The 19735-nt window shown below is 40.1% G+C and overlaps 1 protein-coding gene across 50 annotated transcripts in view; it reads right to left on the bottom strand.

The window, feature by feature from the left end:
• The window catches only part of LOC102149416 (ral guanine nucleotide dissociation stimulator), a 93078-nt gene that overhangs the window by 67858 nt on the left and 5485 nt on the right, over nt 1-19735 (bottom strand). For 21 of the 50 annotated variants that reach the window (XR_011426739.1, XR_011426730.1, XR_011426728.1 and 18 more), the window contains 2 exons: nt 1750-1844; nt 1401-1583 (listed from right to left, as the gene is read on the bottom strand). The exons of 1 other annotated variant lie outside the window; for it this stretch is intronic. The gene's annotated coding sequence lies outside the window, so the exon portion shown is untranslated. Of the gene's footprint in view, nt 1-1400; nt 1607-1749; nt 1845-19735 lie in introns of all 50 variants that reach the window. 28 more of the 50 variants (XR_011426743.1, XR_011426738.1, XR_011426736.1 and 25 more) reach the window with 2 other exon arrangements.

Raw genomic sequence — 19735 nt, forward strand, 5'->3', positions numbered from 1 at the left:
GCTTTAAAAATGAATTTCAGGTGCTTCTTGGCATACTTGGCCCAAGCACTGGAGATTTAACAGTGATTTGTGATTTGGTGTGACCCAGAACATGGCCCAGTGGTCCTCTGAAGCAGTCAGTCTGTTCTCTTGATTGCTGTTCTGGACTTTCTCACCGTCACTCCCCATCAGGGCCCCATTCCTTCTGCTGTGTCCTAGTGGAACAGTCCCTTGACCTTCATTCTCCCACTACTCTAGTCTCGACTTCTCCTTGTTGCTAGATTACTCTATTATTGCTTCTCACATTGTGGTTCCCAGACCAGCAGCATTAGCATTGCCTGGGAACTTATTAGAAATGCAGATTCTTGGGCCTCACTCTGGACCTACTCAAGAAGAAACTTTGATGTGGGGCCCAGCAATTTTAACAAGCAAGGTAATCTCCAAGGTGAGAACCACTGCTGTACGTAAAGCTCAGTTCTGAGCATATCACCCCTTTGCCCAATACCCTTTATTGCTTTCCTGCCGACAACCACATGAGAGTGTATGTGTGTCTCTGCGTGCCCTTCTATCCAAGGCCTTCTGCAATCAAGCACCAGCTCATGTGTCCCCACGCAGGGAGATGTGTTCCACAGTCATCCTAATGGGTTACCTGCTCTTCCCTCTGCTCTCCTGCCGCCTCTCTCTGTTAATGTTGGGTCCTCTGCTAGAAATACCCACCTCCTCCCTCTCCTTGGAGAAACCTTACTCATTCTTTAAGGCTCACTTAAAAATTAATATTTATCTAAGGAATCCATACCTGTGCCTTTAAAACCAAATAGTACTGAAGGCTTTATAAAGAACCACGGCAGGCCCTCCCCCACCTCACAACCCCAATCCTTCCTATCCCCCCAGTTCCATTCCCCATGGAAACCACTTGAGCCGTTTCTATCATAGTTGTTCTGGCGTTTACCTCTATTTATATAACTAATACGCAAATACTTGTATTTAAAAGTAATTTTAAAATATTAGACACTAACTTCTTGCCGTGGTAGATAAAATTTGAGTAGGTAAAATTGCAGGTGGATGAAATTTGGTCGACACCCCATTCCCCTCTTCACTCTTCTCAATCTGTCCTCACTTAAATCTTTATTCATGCAAAGTTCATCTTGGCATGGAAGGTGACCCCTTTCCTGGAACGTGTTCAGAGACTGCTCCTCCCCTGCTCCCACAGAGCTGTGTATCTCTCTTAGTGCACTGTCCCCCTTGCCCTTCCACGTTTGTATGTATGTGTCTCCCATTCCCACCAGCTTGTAAGAGCCAGGAAAGTCTAATCCGTCTTTTACTTTCTCTGAATCCTCCCAGGGCAAAGCACAGGGCCTGGGATATAGTACACACTGAGCAAACGTGGCCAATTTAACCGTAAAGTAAAATATCTGCCTGACCTTTGAAGCTTGCTGGTGTGACAGCAGTACTTGGAATGAGTCTTCCCGTTCCAATGTGGTTTTCCAACATTATTGTGGGGAATAGTAAACTGGAGTCAGGAGACTTGAGCCACACCACCTTCTTGGTGACTTCTTTTAAGACCTTGGGGAAGGCACTTAATGGTTTTGCTTCCGTTTTTTCATCTATAAAGTGGCAACAATAATATCTATGGACAGAGTTGTAGGGAGGACCAAATACAACAGCACAGGTTATCAGGTATAAGGCATTACATTGATTCCTTATGTTTAAAACAAAAAGGCAAACCATTTTCTGGTAGCACATAGGGCTATAACGAGCATTAAAACCAACCTTTAAATAGAAAACTTTATTTTTAGATGATCCAGGGGGTCTTTCTTCCAAGATCAGCCTAAGATTTTTTCGGAGGAAACTGTATTCTCATTGTCCTGAAATTTGAAGCAAGAAAATGCAATTATTTAAGACCATTTGCCTATTCTGACTTGTTGATGAGAAATCACCACTACTGCCACCCTTTTAGCCTCTGAAGGGATTGTAAGCTTTGTCTTGATTTGATGGCTCAAAAATAAAATCTACCAAAGGCACGTTTTCTAAGCCTTGTCTGGCTCTACCCATTAGAAAAGTGTGAGCTACTGTTCTATCAAAACTAATTATATTTTAAATCTACAACCAAGTCTCAATTACCAAGGTTAATGGGACTACATGCATACATAATTCTCTCTTACATTTATACAGTGCTTTTAACTTCTTCAAAGCACTTTTCACTGTACTGCATATATAAAACAGAGGCATTTTTTTAAATCCACAAATAAGGTAAAAAATAAATCTTAAGATCAATAATTTCAACTTTGTACCTGTCAAAAGCTCTTAGAACTTGCAAAATTGTCTAATAGGACTTTCATTGCCCTACTCTCCTCTCGACCCCTCTCAACTAAGGCCAGAAAAGACCGAAAGATCTGGAGGAATCTCCAGAGGAGAGGAAGCCAGAGAGGGAAGGAAGCCAAGGACCTGGGCCATCCACAGCCTGGATCATTAGCTCCAGCGTAATTGAGAATAACTGACTGTATGTGTGACTATGGCCAGAAAATCCAGAAAGAGGTGAAAAGGCAAAGAAAATGACGTGTGAGTAACAGTATTTACAGGGTCTGTCTCTGTCATTCTCTCAACAAGCATTATTGAGTGCCTACTGTAATGACAGGTGCTTTCAACAAAGAGGATGGACACAGCAATGAACAACCCAGGCAAGACTGCTATTTTCATAGTGATGACCTTCCTGAATGGTGCAGACAGACAACAAACACAAAGACACACAACTTCACATAAACAGATAACTTCAGGTGGCACTAAGCTCTGTGGAGTCCATAAACACAGGAATGTGATAGAGCCTTGGGGAGGGGATGCTGTTGTAGATAAGGTCACCAGGGAAGGCCTCAGGGTATCTGAGCTGCAATCTGCGAGAAGAGCCCACCCTGTGCAGGTCTGCAAACCAGATGATGGAATGAGTGAACTCGCCAAGTATGCTAGAGGGAGAGGGGTCCAGGCCAGTTTCAAGGGGTTCCAGGAAAGTCACTGTTCTGTGGTTATTCACTTTGTGTCCTTTTGGGGATATTACTAAAACCTCTCCAGGACCCCGGATTTATTGACTCTACAATGTGAGTTGCTAACACTGATCACCTGGACAGGGGAGCGCTGAGAAATAATGGGTAAACAATTGTGAGGAGCCACATAAATGCTAAATAATGCTCATGGTAATAAGCTTTTATTAAAGTCAGCACCTTGATAGGCAGCTCACAATCGGATACCTTGGCAAATGTGTGAATTGACGTGGCTGCTCCCTGTGCACACCAGCACCATCCTTTAAAACAGAAAAAAATAAATGAGCCTATGGTCATGATATTCGAAGTAGTTAGTGATCAAACAACTGTCTGGAGAGAAAGCTGGTGTGTGAAGTGTACAATGGGAGCAGGAAGATAACGGCACATCACAGCCCAGCTCACGCAGAGGACAACTCATGAATTGACTGGATGCTTGCTGGTGCACACACCATCCACTCCAGGGTGGTACTCTAACCCCATCAGGACTAGGTGCTGCCACCAAAAGCCCCAGCAGACAGGAAGGGGAGTGAGAAGGAGCCAGAACAGAAGCATCTCTGGCAGCAGCCCTCTCTGGCCCTCTTGGCCTTGGAAAGCCACCCCTGGGGGAGGACTGAGCAGCCAGCACCAAGGGCCCTACCTTGGAAGGGCACCAAGGAAGTGGTGGGGGGGTGTGAGGGAGGAGGGATGAGCATTGCATTTCTCCCTATGAGAATGAAATATCCCAACGCCAGGAGAGACTTCAGTTGTCGTTATAACTGAGCCTCCCCACACAGAGATATGAGTCCACCCCTTAGAAGCAAATCTTCCTACCCCAAAACCTCCCCCAAAATATAACATTAACATCACAAAAAATGAATTCTTTTTTGTGGGTCCTACCATCTCTTTGATATAAATACACAAGTGCCTAAACATTCTTCCCCATCTCCCATCCCACATCGGCAATCAGATTGTGACACACACACACAAGCACATGCTCACACAAATACCACATACACCCAAGCACATGCTCACACAAATACCACACACACCCAATTCCTTTGTTAAGCCCTGGCTCAGCTATTATAAGGTACCTGTGGAGTGTAGGTCACATAGCAGAAAAGTTTAAATTACTGTTGCTTCTACTCTGAAAAGCAGACAGGAAGAAAAGACAATAAAAAAGAAAACACTTATTTTAAGGCTGAGACTAAACACTCTACTCCACGTTGACTGAGGTCACTTTCCCACTGCGGGATGGGGAGAATCGAGATGATCTCTGAGGTGCTATGAACCCACAGTGCAGACTTCATGTTTTGAGGCTTGACTAGAAACGACGGGGACGTGAAAAAGAACATGGCGAGATAATCCTAGTCTTCAGGAAATTATGGTTTAAACTGGGCTGGAGAAAGACCAAGATCCTCAAAAAAATCTAATTGATTTTAACCAAATGGAGTAATTTTAAAATGTTAAATACACTGGGATATCATATTAAAAGTATTCTGGGAGAGCATGCCGCATGGGACGTGGTAAGTGCTGAATTTTCTGCTGCTAAGGGAGGCATTCCTATCTGCCAGTGTCTCATGCTGCTCAGACCTGAATCATTCATTTAGGTAGACCATTTGTCCAAGTGCGTCATTTCCCAAAACAGCCAATGAAGGAATCCAGGGAGAACTGTCCTGAGGAGATGTGGTCATCCTCAAGGCCAAATCAGTCTAGACTAAGATGGTTTTTAGCAAGACTGCCCAAAGGCCTTCTAGACTTTGTTTGGTAAGTGTTGTTAATGCCTTGGTAACAATGGACTGTTGATAAGGTGGGAGATAATGTCAGAAGGAAGGAAGGTACCCGCTCACATCTTTTGCTTTTAACTTAAGCTAACCCATAAAATCCATTATCAAACCCCAAGGAATGCTCCCAATTATTGTCTTGGACCCTTCATTTCGCATTGCTTTGTTTTTTTCTTTTCAACTCTCTATTTCTGTTTTTACCTGGCACTGACTTGCTTGACTCCTCTTCTCCTCTCAGCTTCTGGCTCTGTGCTCCCCCTTTAGACTTGATGAGTAATTTTGGTTTTCCTGCTTTTCACCTTTGGCACCCCTTCAAAAATGGGTTAGGTTTATCTTCTGGCTCTTTCTACTTCTGACTGCTTGGAAGTTTGGATCATACTTAGCCAAGTTTTGATCCCAGGACCTTTCCCTGGCTTTGACCTGTCTCAGCGGCATCTGTGCTGGGCTTGACTCCTCCAGGTGAGGGCGTCGGCAAGAGGGAGGATCAAGCAAAGATCAAGCAAGGAAACAGGAAGAATATCTGGCTCAGCTTAAACTGTGCAGGGCACTGAGGCCTTGCTGGCTTTCCAGTCTCTGCCTCCTTCTTCCTCTGCTGCTTTCATTCCCTCCCGTCTCTGACTTTCAATTTTTATTGTTTCCACCTTCTGACTGGTCAATCCTCTTCTAGCATCCCTTTGTAAGATTGAAATGGGAGTGAGAGTGATATCCATTAGCCAAAATAAGTTCAATAGCTGGGAGAAACTGCTGAATCTCTGGTGTCTTTATAGCACTTATCAAATCCCAATTAACCATATTAGTTGGCAAACTGCTCTGGCTTCCCAGGGAGTCAGCTGGTAGGTGAGTCAATAAATATCTGTCAGATGAACGGATGCACACACACTAGTTGTGTAGCATGGCATCAGGTACTTTAAATAATACAAAGTATAAGACTTCATCCTTGGCTGAAGAAGGACATCTTCTCACGGCCATTCACAAAAGGACTGTTTGGAAATATCACCAAGCGCTAGACCAGCTTCGCTATTTCTTCTAGAAAACAAGAAGAAATCTCTTGTTTCAAGAGATGTTTGTGTCATCTCTTAATGCACAACTGGCTTCATGTGGGCAAAAGGGAACGTGAGCAAAGCCCTGGTTAAAGCATAACAGACACCCTTGGGCTAATGAACTGTCGAAGGTATTAGTGTCAGCGGATTTTCTACATAACTGCTTTGTAAACAGCAACACACATAAACCATAAGCAAGGAGAATGAAGTGAGCACCCACAGATCCACCACTCATGTCACATCATACAATGTTGATATCACCCCAGAAGCCTCCACTCTCCTGTCTGATAATCTTTCACTTACTTTTCTTTATAATTTCATCACCTTTATAAACTCCCATAAAACATTTAGTTATATCCAGTTTGGGGATCAAAATAGATTAAAAAACAACAATTGCAGGTGCATTCAACATTGGACATGAAAAAGAAAACTGGTTTTTTAATAAGATACTTGAAGTGTACACTTTCCGTAGGTGATCAAGACATTTACTCTTTCGTCCATTTTTATGTTTGCTGACTGCCAATCACTCTACTCCTTAATACTTCAAAGGTATTTTTCCCAAAGCTGCCTTTTGTCTTACACTAATGCTTTCCCGGACTCAAGTGAATTTTGAAGGAGATTGAGCTCATCATGATGAAATGGATGTTGACATTCCATAACCATCATTGTAATTATTCCTAATTTGTACTTTGCTTCAAAAACTCTCTTCCCTTGCCCCCTAAAGTCTGTACTTTCAGAATAGCATCTACAGCTTTAATTATACCTGACAATAAACTACTCTCACCACAAAATCTTGTTAATCACGGTGTATGTTACTATCTTCAAATATCCTGTATTTTTAAAACTGCATTTATATGAGGTTCCCAAAGAGTTACAATATTAGCAATGAATGTTTTAACTGTTTCTGTAATTACTGTTTGTAATTACTACAAATCAAAGTTATACAAACTTTGGATTGGAGGCTGGTTGAATTATCTACCAAACTGGGGTGAATGGTCCTTTAATCAACCGTATACTGAACAAATCTACAGAGTAAAAACTGAGATGGAATTTGAGTGACTTGGTGTCCATCGAGAATCAAATCTGATGCTGTAGTGTTAATAAGGGACTTCAGGTCCAGAATAATTCTGTTAATCACACTTCTTCCAAATTAGTCAGTTAATATTGTGGGTCCTGACGAGACAGGATTTAGGAAGGCAGAGAGCGGCAGGGAATGCTCCTGGTGATAGGATCCTTAGGGCAAAGGACAGAAGACAAAAGGAGAAGGCTGTATTCGTGAGAAGTGAGCTGGACCATAACCGCTATAATTATAAGCTTATAATGTCACCACACTGCTTTCTGTAATGTAATATTTTTGTTGTCTGTTATTTTCCTTGATTCAGGTTTTGTATTTTTCATGATGTGATAGTGAGATCTAGTCTCATTTTTCTGTGTATTTGGATACATTGAGTAGAGTGCTCTGGCTGAGTAAAGAGTTTCACATATGGGAGACTTGAGAAACAAGAGTGGCAAGGAAAGTTAGGTCAGATTATGAAAATTCTTAAAATGTTTATATTGGACTTAATCCTTCAGAAGTCATTTAGTGTTCTCTTTTCTTTTTTTGTAATTGAGAGCACCAGGAGGAAAGGAGTGTTTTTGATGATCTATTTTATTTTATTTCTTTCTCTTTTCTTGGAGGAAGATCCGTGCCCATCTTCCTCCATTTCATCCGTGGCTCGCCTGCCACAGCATGGCCTGATAAGCAGTGTATAGGTCTGTGCCAGAATGGGAACCTACAAACCCCAGGCCGCCAAAGAGGAGCACACAAACTTAACCTCTACACCACCGGGCTGGTCCCATTTTTGGTGATTTCTAAGGTGTAAAAACTAGGCAGGGAGATTAGGTAAGATGATATAGCAAAAATTCAGGCATTAAGAAATAAGGTTAGACAAGGCTGGTGATGGCGGCCATAGATTGGAAAGGAAGGAAGGATGGATGCAGCATCATAAGGGAAAAATTTGCTTCTTTCCCTTTGTCTTTTCAGCCATTTGGGCTTAACGGTGTTCAGTGCTCCTGATTTATTTCCATTCCCATTTATATTTTCCTTCTTCCTTTGATAATCTACTTTTGCTTTCCCATTTTTCCCTCTCTTCTCTCCTTTGCTTGCATTCTTATCACCTTCACTGATAGGACGATGACTGAATCAGGCAGGTAGACATCAAATGGGAGATCTGAGTAGAAACTAACTATAAGATTTACTAATTAGAGTATGTTGCTGCTTAAAACATTTTTTTTAACCTTTCATCTGCAGTTAAAAAGAAGAAAAGAAAGGTGAGGAGGCAAAAAAAGAGTAGAGAGGAAAAGGGAGAGACTCATTTATCCATTCATTCAAGAAGTGCTGTGTTTCCAGAGAAAGAGAGAGTGCCAAAGAGATAGAGAAACACCACACAATAATTTGTGTTATTGTAGTTGTATCATCTATTTCCCCTTCTAACTCAGTTGGGTAAAGTAGAGATGCCAGATGGGAGGCTAAAGACTAAGGTGACATGGGCAGTCTCCCTCCCTCCCTTATTGCCTGCTGCTTCTCATATCAAAAGATGGAGTCCACATCCCTCCCCCTAGGCCTCAGTGACTGGCTCAACCAATAGGATGCTGTGGAGGTGACTTTCTGGGACTTCTGAGGCTAGGCTGTAAGAAGCCTGGTCTTTTGGAATATTTGCTCTTGGGATGCTTTCTTTTGGAACCCAGCCACCACTCTGAGAGATGCCCAAGTCACATGAAGAGGCCACATGCAGGCCCTCCAGTTGGCAGCCCCGAATAAGATAACAGCCAGCATCCTCAGCAAACACAGAAATGAACCATCTTGACATCCAGCACAATAGAGGCAAAGAGGATTTCAGCCCAAGATGACATCTGACTGTACTTCCTAGGAAACCCCAAGCAAGAACTGCCCAGCGAATCCCAGCCAATCCACACAACAATAAGAGACAAGTTACTGTTTCAAGCTACTCCACTTTGTTGTGGTTTGTTATACAGCAATAGATAACTTTTTTCATCCTTACACGAGACACAGAGAATATCGAAAGTCTGAAGATTCATAATGCCACCCGGAATGCTTGTATATTTTTTACGTATTTTTTTCCTTTTAAAGGTCACTTTCTTATTCATTAGCCTTGAAATTGGAATTTGAATTGACCTTGATCAGAAATCCTAAGAAATGCTTAAGCAAATAGTTTAAGCACTATCATATTTTGAGTACTAGCTCAGGATAAAGTGGTATTGATGTGACAAGAATAATGGATGTGTAATCAGAAGATGGAGTTTAAGTCCTAGTTCTGTCATTTATTACTGTGTGGCCTACAACAAGTTATTTAACATTTCTGCTTCCTAGTTTCCAATGCTATAATGTAATCGAAGGTATTTAGTGATGCATGACAAAACACAGACATTCAGTGAATTTCCATTTCTTTCCTTCCTATGAAAGTCCTGTACTCATAAGTGCAACCATATCAGAGCCTATCATACTGCTTCCTAAAACTAAATATTTTTATTATGTATCAAATATTTCCCTTGATAACTATTTCATAAGCTTCCATAGTGTTGCCTTTACTAGTGTGATCTGCCTCACTTTTCCTGCGGGATAGTTTACTTAATAGATTTTGGGGACTCATTCTGTTGCTGGATTCTTACAAAGACTCTTTTGTGATAACCTTCTTTGGTTTTCAAGGACATGACCCTGTTTCTCGAGTGTGGTTCCCTACTGTAGCATAAATGTTAACAAATTAAATGCATATCACATAAGAATTTTAATTGTTCATCATATGTTTATGTATTGAAATATAGAGTCGAATTGATATAATTGGTAACATTACCCATTTGCTTTGATTTGAGATGTCAAGTGATTGAAAAAATTTTTAATTCAGAATTGAATTACCTTGCTTATTTGAATTTATCACTTTTGCGTAATTAGGATGAACTAATTTAATTTGCAGTTATCCTTAAATGACTTAACTGATGTCTGCTGAAGTTCTCAAGGCCACAGGATTATGGAGTCATGCTGAACATCACTCTGTCTCTTAGGCTTGGAAGTACAAGTGCACCTTGTGAAGCCTGGAGACAGCAGTTACGAGCTTGATTTTTTCTCCATTAATGTTTTTTTTCTGTTTTGTCCCCCTCACCTCACTCTAGGCTGCTGCATGTTTCCCAGAAGGACCACATATTGCATTTGGAGGTGGTCCTCCTTTTCCAACTTTGTTCTGATTTTACGTCATTTTTACTTGGTGTTGAGCTCACATCTCAGTTCTGCAAAGGAAAGCTGGTTATTTATCTGGTAACTTATGGTTGGAATCCCCAAGACAGTGCTCTTTATAGAGACTGAGGGTCCTTTAGCAAATATTGCTTTTTGATGATGCATTTTAATAAGCCTTTTAAAAATCTGGATACCAGACTACTGGCTAGGGTACCTGGAAGCAATAATTTTAAGATAGTGTTTTTCAAACTGCAGGTCCTGACCCATTAGTGGATTATGAAATAATTCTAGAGGGTGTGACAAGCACTTAAAAAACAATGAAACAAAATGGAATAGATAATATTAGAGTGTATTACACGTAAAAAGGTAAGAACAGTTTCATAAAATTTTTATATTCTTTTGGTGTGTGTGCGTATATACTGATTTATGATAAAAAATAATTTATAGATTTATTTTGTGAGTTGCCATCAAAAGAATTTGAAAGTCACTGCCATGGATTTAAAGGTATCTGAAACAGTTTTGTAATATAGCGTTTTGAAATGAAGCCCCAACAATATATGTAACAAATAAAAGTGTAGATAGGTTTTAGTTGCAAATTTAAAAGGGACTGGCAAGTTACTTTTCCTGAGAAGTCTAGCCCTGGGATGACTGGGTATTTTCCAAAGGGCCAGGAACCAGTTATCCCAATAAATGGTAGGGGCCTAAATGCTCTCTCCCTGGGAGGCTCTGAGGTAATGTTCCTCATCTCACTTGTAATGCTGCTGTTGCCCTGCTGCAGTGGCTGTTGGAAGTACTGTGTCTTCCCTAACCAGATCAGAAGGACCCAGTTTTCCCAAAGTCTTGGTCTGCCAGAAAGATGGCATTGCACTTCTCCCCGATTTGTGGGACCTGCACCCAGCTTGGAGAGCTGGAAAACTCCAGCCCTTAACTCCCCTCTTTGCTAGGGAACCACGTTTTCCTTCCCACTGGGTCCTTGGAAGATGGGAAGCAGCAGTAAGGTTACTTGTGTTTTATCCACACCATGTGAGTCTGTGTTTTTGTGTGAAGGCTGACTCAGGTGGAGGAAAGTTCTCTGCCTAGAATTATAAAATTAATGCTAATCAGAGTAATGCAGCATCCCACTTCCAATCTGCTAATGAGCTTTGGGGAGAGATGGCACATCTTCCTGCAGCTGATGGATGCCCCTTTTAGAGGATCTACAACATCCTCCCCAGGTCTTCCCTCAGCTGGGCTAACACACTTCAGAACAAAAGAATCCTCAGGGCAGGATGGGACCCCTTGCTTTTCTGGTTCTTGTCCCTTGAATTTTCCAAACTTCTCCTCACTTTTCAGTCTACTCTCTCTGCCACTAAAATGGCTGCCTATTAAACTCATCAGTGGAATCTGCCATACTGTGTCACTTAAACTTTTTCCATCTGCTTATGGTTTTTACTTTTTTTCATAGAAAGCCCTGACCTGAATCTCTACTCTTCTTTTATAATGCTTTCATTTTGACCTCATTACTGCTGAAAATCAACCAAACTCATTCATCACTGTCCCTCCCCCCCAATCTCCATTAACATTATCCTGTTATCCAGGTTTTTAACATACACTCAAGAGATTGTCAACAAAAATGGACTAAACCTTTGCATGGAACTTCTCTACCTCCACATGGGACATTTTCAAGAATAGGAGCTTTCAGATGAATTAACAATGTAGATAAATTTGTTACCAACACTAGAATCTCATTCTAAAATATTTTCTACAGCTCAAAACATGGCATAAGGCAGATTCCTATTTAAGAGAAAGGGCCTTCTTTTAAGTTGTCTTGAAGATTCTGAGACTGTCCTTAAGAGCAGTGCTATGAGAGGATATGAGGCGCAATCTCAGTCACCCCAAGAGTTAATTTAAATGGAGAAACTGTGATGGTTTCCCAAAGCACTGGAATTGCTTTTTCCCTGAGTCTCTCCATAGTTGTAGATTCTGATAATCACAGAACATAGAGAAGGAAGAAACTTGGTGTTCCTTCTAACTGCCTCATTTCACAAACCAAGAAATTGAGGAGAAGAGACATGAGGTCATTAAAGTCATCCAGTTACTTAGTTGCTTACTTCGACTAGGGTGGTTTCAGAAAGGATGCTTGGAAGTACAAGTATTTGAGAGCTACTTATAAGGGACTGTATTAATCAACACTGTAATAATCAGTTCTGTGCCCTTGGGTGCTGCGACAGCTGGGGGTCCACTGCTGCAGCTGAGAAATAAAGTGTGAGGAAGAAACAAAAACTGAGGGAGTCCATCGCCACTAGACCTGCCTTATAAGAAATGTCAAAAAGAGCTCTCCTGTCTGAAATGAAAAGGCAAAGGATACAAAGCTTTAAACAAGTTGATAAATAGATAAAATCAGAAAAATGCAACTCTGTATCAGAACATGTTAGTAAACAATTGTGATGCAAAGGTTAAAGGGAAAGAAAGCATTAAAAATAACATTAACCATTCCAATTTGGTAACAAATTCACAATAAAGAAAGAAATAATTTTGACAACAAAAATAGCAAGGGAAGAAGAAAAAGACAGAACTTGCCTAGTCAAATGAAGGAAAAATGCTATCAGCAGAAAAGGAACTATCTCATCTGTGAGACCTTTTATACAAACCTCATGGTAACAACAAAACAAAAATTAAGGCAGAGTCATGAAACATAAAAAAAGAGGAAACTGAAAAACACATCACCAAAAACAATCAAGCTGAAATTGTAGTGAGAAACACAAGGAAACAGAAACAAAGGAAATATAGAGCAACCATAAAACAAAAGATAAAATGGCAATAGTAAGTCCCTATATATCCATAATCATCCTAAATGTAAATGGATTGAATGCACCAATGAAAAGACAGAGAGGCTGGACAGGTTAAGAAAAAGACCCAAAACCAGCCAGACTTAACAAAGAAAAAAAGGGAGAAAGCTCAAATAAACAAAATCAGAAATGAGCGAGGAGAAATAACAACAGACTCTGCAGAAATACAACAGATTATAAGAGAATACTACAAAAAACTATATGCCAACAGAATGGATAACCTAGAGGAAATGGATAAATTCTTGGACTCCTACAATCTCCCAAAGCTCACTCAAGAAGAGGCAGACAATTTGAACAGACCAATCACAAGGAAAGAGATTGAAACAGCAATCAAAAACATCCCAAAGAATAAAACCCCAGGACCAGATGGCTTTCCTGGGGAATTCTACCAAACTTTCAGAAAGGATTTAATACCTATCCTTTTCAAGCTATTCCAAAAAATCAGGGAAGATAGAACACTTCCTAACACATTCTATGAGGCCAACATCACGCTGATACCAAAACCTGACAAGGACACCACGAAAAAAGAGAACTACAGGCCAATATCACTGATGAACATAGATGCAAAAATTCTAAACAAAATTTTGGCAACCAGAATTCAGCAACTCATCAAAAGAATCATACATCAGGATCAGGTGGGATTCATACCAGGGACACAGGGATGGTTCAACATCCGCAAATCAATCAACGTGATACACCACATCAACAAACTGAGGAATAAAAACCACATGATCATCTCAATAGATGCAGAGAAGGCATTTGATAAGATCCAACAGCCATTTATGATAAAAACTCTGAACAAAATGGGCATAGAAGGAAACTACCTCAACATAATAAAGGCCATATACAACAAACCCATAGCCAACATCATACTCAATGGGCAAAAACAGAACCCCATCCCCCTGAAAACAGGAACGAGACAAGGATGCCCTCTATCACCACTCTTATTTAACATAGTACTGGAGGTCCTGGCCAGAGCAATCCGGCAAGAAAAAGGAATAAAAGGAATCCAAATAGGGAGGGAAGAAGTGAAACTCTCACTGTTTGCAGACGACATGATCTTATATATAGAAAACCCCAAAGAATCCATTGGAAAACTGTTAGAAGTAATCAACAACTACAGCAAAGTTGCAGGGTATAAAATCAATTTGCATAAATCAGTAGCATTTCTATACTCCAGTAATGAACCAACAGAAAAAGAACTCAAGAATACAATACCATTCACAATCGCAACAAAAATAATAAAACACCTTGGGGTAAATTTAATTAAGGAAGTGAAGGACCTATATAATGAAAATTACAAGGCCTTTCTGAGAGAATTGGATGACGACATAAGGAGATGGAAAGACATTCCATGTACACGGATTGGAAGAATAAACATAGTTAAAATGTCCATTCTACCTAAAGCAATCTACAGATTCAATGCCATCCCAATCAGAATCCCAATGACATTCTTTACAGAATTAGAACAAAGAATCCTAAAATTCATAGGGGGCAACAAAAGACCCCGAATTGCTAAAGCAATCCTGAGAAAAAAGAACAAAACGGGAGGCATCACAATCCCTGACTTCAAAACATACTACAAAGCTACAGTAATCAAAACAGCATGGTAATGGCACAAAAACAGGTTCACAGATCAATGGAACAGAATTGAAAGCCCAGAAATAAAACCACACATCTATGGACAGCTTATCTTTGACAAAGGAGCTGAGGACATACAATGGAGAAAAGAAAGTCTTTTCAACAAATGGTGCTGGGAAAACTGGAAAGCCACATGGAAAAGAATGAAAATTGACCATTCTTTTTCACCATTCACCAAAATAAACTCAAAATGGATTAAAGACCTAAAGGTGAGACCTGAAACCATAAGGCTTCTGAAAGAAAACGTAGGCAGTACACTCTTTGACATCAGTATTAAAAGGATAGTTTCGGACACCATGCCTTCTCAAAGAAGGGAAACAATAGAAAGAATAAACAAATGGGACTTCATCAGATTAAAGAGCTTCTTCAAGGCAAATGAAAACAGGATTGAAACAAAAAAACAACCCACTAACTGGGAAAAGATATCTGCAAGTGATATATCTGACAAAGGCTTAATATCCCTAATATATAAAGAACTCTCGCAACTCAACCACAAAACATCAAACAACCCAATCAAAAAATGGGCTGGAGACATGAACAGACATTTCTCCAAAGAAGATATACGGATGGCCAATAGGCACATGAAAAGATGCTCATCATCGCTGATCATCAGGGAAATGCAAATCAGAACTACACTAAGATATCACCTTACACCCGTTAGAACGACAAAAATATCTAAAACTAATAGCAACAAATGTTGGAGAGGTTGTGGAGAAAAAGGAACCCTCATACACTGCTGGTGAGAATGCAAACTGGTGCAGCCACTATGGAAAACAGTATGGAGATTCCCCAAAAAGTAAAAATAGAACTACCATACGATCCAGCCATCCCACTACTGGGTATTTATCCAAAGAGCCTGAAGTCAGCAATCCCAAAAGTCCTGTGCACCCCAATGTTTATTGCAGCACTGTTTACAATAGTCAAGACGTGGAAGCAACCTAAGTGCCCATCAACAGACGAATGGATAAAGAAGATGTGGTACATATTTACAATGGAAGACTACTCAGCTGCAAAACAGAACAAAATCATTCCATTTGCAATAACATGGATGGACCTTGAGAGAATTATGTTAAGTGAAATAAGCCAGCGAGAGAAAGATAATCTGTGTATGACTCCACTCATATGAGGAATTTAAAACTATGGACCAAGAACAGTTTAGTGGATGCCAGGGGAAAGGTGGGGTGGGGGATGGGCAGAAAGGGTGAAGTGGTGCACCTACAACATGACTGACAAACATTAATGTACAATTGAAATTTCACCAGATTGTAACAAATCAATAACTCAATAAAAAAAAAAACACGGGGGAAGGCCCCTTAAGAAAAATAAAATAAAAAATAAAGATGAAGACAAACACACAAAAAAACAAAAAAAGAAAAAGACCCAAAAATGTGCTGCCTCCAGGAGACCCATCTCAGCTCTAAAGAAAAACATAGGCTCAGAGTGAAGGGGTGGAAGATGATACTCCAACCAAACGACAACCAAAATAAAGTGAATGTAGCCATAATTCTATCAGACAAAATAGACTTCAAGCCAAAAAAGACAAGAGACAGAGATGGGCATTATATAATGATAAAGGGGATGATCCATCAAGAAGACATAACATTTATTAATATATATGCACCTAACGTAGAAGCACCAAAGTCTATAAAACAACTATTAACAGATCTAAAGGGAGAAACTGACAGCAACACCATAAGAGTAGGGAACTTACTACCCCACTTACATCAATGGACAGGTCTTCTAGAGAGAAAAATCAACAGAGAAACGTTGACCTTAAATGAAACACTAGACCGGATGAATTGAATAGATACATATATAATATTCAATCCAAAAGCAGCAGGATATACATTTTCTCTCAAGTACACATGAAACATTCTCAAAGATACACTGTTTGTTGGGAAACAAAACAACTCCCAATAAACTTGAGACTGGAAAGATATCAAGCATCTTTTCCAACCACAATGGTATGAAACTAGAAATCAACCACAAGGAGAAAGCTGGAAAAGTCACAAATATGTGGAGCCTAAACAACGTGCTATTCATTAACTATTGGAACAACAACAAAATTAAAGGAGAAATGGAAAAATATCTGGAGACAAATGAAAAGGAAAATACAGTGTACCAAAATCTATTGGATACAGCAAAAGCAGTACTAAGAGGGAAGTTCCTAGCAACACAGGCCTACCTTGAGAAACAGGAAAAATCTCAAATAAACAATCTAACAATACATCCAAAAGAATCAGAAAAGAAGAAAAACGAAGTGCCCAAAGTCAGGAGAACAAAGGAACTACTAGAAATCAGAGCAGAAATAAATGACATGGAGAGTAAAAAGAAAATAGAAAAGAGCAGCGAAACTAAGAGCTAGTTCTTTGAAAATATAAACAAAATTGACAAACCTTTAGGTAGAATAAGACAAAAAGAGAGAAGCCTCAAATAAATAAAATCAGAAAGAGAAGAAATCACAAACAATATAACAGAAATACAAAGGATTACAACAGTATTCTTTATCAATGTTATAAACTACATTAACAAAATGAAGAATAAAAATCACATGATCATCTCAACAGACGCAGAGAAAGCATTTGACAAGATTCACCACATATTTATGATAATAACTCTCAATAAAATAATTATAGAAGGAAAGTACCTCAACATAATAAAGGCCATATATGACAAACCAACAGCTAACATTATACTCAATGGTGTAAACTGATAGCTATCCCTCTAAGAGCAGGAACAAGACAAGGATGCCCACGCTCACCCTTCTTAGTCCTAGCCAGAGCAATCAAGTAAGAAAAATAAATAAAACATATTCAAACTGGAAAGGAAGAAGTAAAACTGTCACTACTTGTGGATGATGAGATTTTACATATAGAAAACGCTAAAGAACCCATCAAAACACTAAAAACAAACTAGCAGAAATAAAAAATCAAGAATATAATCCTATTTACAATCACAACAAAAAGAATTAAGTGGGTAGGAATAAATTTAACCAATGAGGTGAAAGACCTATACACTGAAGACTATAAGACATTGTTGAAAGAAATTAAAGAAGACATAAAGAAATAGAAGGATATTCTGTGCTCATGGATTAGAAGAATTAACATAGTGAAAAAGTCCATATTACCTAAAGCCATCTACAGATTCAATGCAATCCCTATCAAAACCCCAATGACATTTTTCACAGAAATAGAAAGAAGAATTCTAAAATTTATTGGAAACAACAAAAGTCCCCAAAGAGCCACAGCACTCCAGAGAAAAAAGAGCAAAGCTGGAGGCATCACATTCCCTAATTTCAAAGTATACTACAAAGCTGTATTAATCAAAACAGCACGATACTGGCAGAAAAGCAGACACAGATCAATGGAACAGAATTGATAGCCAAGAAATAAACCCATACATTTAGGAACAGCCAATTTTCAACAAAGGAGCTAAGAACATACAATGGAGAAGGGAAAGTCTCTTCAATAAACACTTTTGGGAAAAAGGACAGCCGCACACAAAAGAATGAAAGTAGACCATTATCTTACACCATGCACAAAAATTAACTCAAAATGGATTAAAGACTTGAATGTAAGACCTGAAACCATAAAACTCCAAAGAAGAAAACGTAGGCAGTAAGCTCTTTGCTATCATTCTTAGCAGTATCTTTTTGAATATGTCTCCTCAGGAAAGGCAAACAAAAGAAAAAATAAGCTAATGGGACTACATCAAACTAAAAAGCATCTGTATGGCAAAGGAAACATCAATAAAATGAAAAGACAACCTAGCAATAGGAAGAAGATATCTGCAAATCATTTATCCAATAAGCGGTTGCTATCCAAAATATATGAAGAACTAAACAACAAAAGAACAAACTTAGTCAAGAAATGGGCAGAGGATTTCAACAGACATTTTCCCAAAGATATACAGATGGCCAACAGGCACATGAAAAGATGTTCAACATCACTAATTATTAGAGAAATACAAATCAAAACCACAATGAGATATCACCTCATGACCATCAGAATGGCTATTATTAAAAAGACAAGAAATAAGAAGTGTTGGAGAGGGGCCAGTGCCATGGCCGAGTGGTTAAGTTCGTGTGCGCTACTTCAGCAGCCCAGGGTTTTGCCAGTTTGGATCCTGGGCCTGGACACGGCACCACTCATCAAGCCATGCTGAGGTGGCATCCCACACAGCACAGACAGAAGGACATACAACTAGAATATACAACTATGTACTGGGAGGGTTTTGGGAGAACAAGAAGGAAAAAAAGATAGACAACAGATGTTAGCTCAGGTGCCAGTCTTTACAAAGAAAACAGAAGTGTTGGAGAGGATGTGGAGAAAAGGGAGCCCTCATACACTGCTGGTGGGAATGTAAATTGGTGCAGCCACTGTGGAAAACAGTACAGACATTCCTCAAAAACTTAAAAATAGAATGACCAGGCATGACATCAGCATCACGGCGGAGTGAGCTCTTCCCTTAGACTCTCCTCCCTAAGAAACAATGAAAAGGACATTCATAAACCAACAGAGGACAGGCACACAACACAAAAGACATCTGAGAGACCCATGCAGCCATATGTCTGAGGGTGGAGGTGCTGGACCCCCCAGGAGGAAGAAGGAGGAAGTAAGGGGATTTCCTCTCCCTCCCCAGCAATGACCTAGGGCACAGGACCATGCACAGCTCTGAGAAAAGAGGGGCCTGGGGGGAGACTCTGTGGGAATGCCTTCGCTCTCCAAGTTCCCTCACATCCCATAGGAAAGCTCCACAAAGGAGGCTAAGCTATTGTGGGGTTGTCTTCATGAAGCCAGCACGCCAGGAGGACAGACAGTGAGGGCAAAGAGAGAACACTCACAGGATGGCAGATGCAAAAGAAGTGCCCCTCCCCCTGCTGGGCTCACAAGCTCAGCCAGTCAGCCAGAGCAAGGGACCCCGTCTAGAGTGCCCGTGCGTACATTAGCAAAGCAGCAGCTACAAGCAGGCAATCGCAGATGGGTCCTGTCAGCATAGATTCCAAAGGACAAGCACAGACACCAGGGATCACAGCAGGCTCAGAATACACAGCTCCTGAACCTCCTCCAGTGGTGGCAGGTGGAATCTGAAACCAGATACTATCTATGTGAAGGCACAAACCAACCCCATCAAATACTATGAAGAAATATATTAATAGTCCAGACCAGAAGGAAAATGAAAAGCACCTAGAAATCAATCCTGAAGGCACACAAATTTACAATGTAAA

This window comes from Equus caballus, chromosome 16 (genome assembly GCF_041296265.1).
Source record: "Equus caballus isolate H_3958 breed thoroughbred chromosome 16, TB-T2T, whole genome shotgun sequence".
NCBI lineage: Eukaryota > Metazoa > Chordata > Mammalia > Perissodactyla > Equidae > Equus > Equus caballus.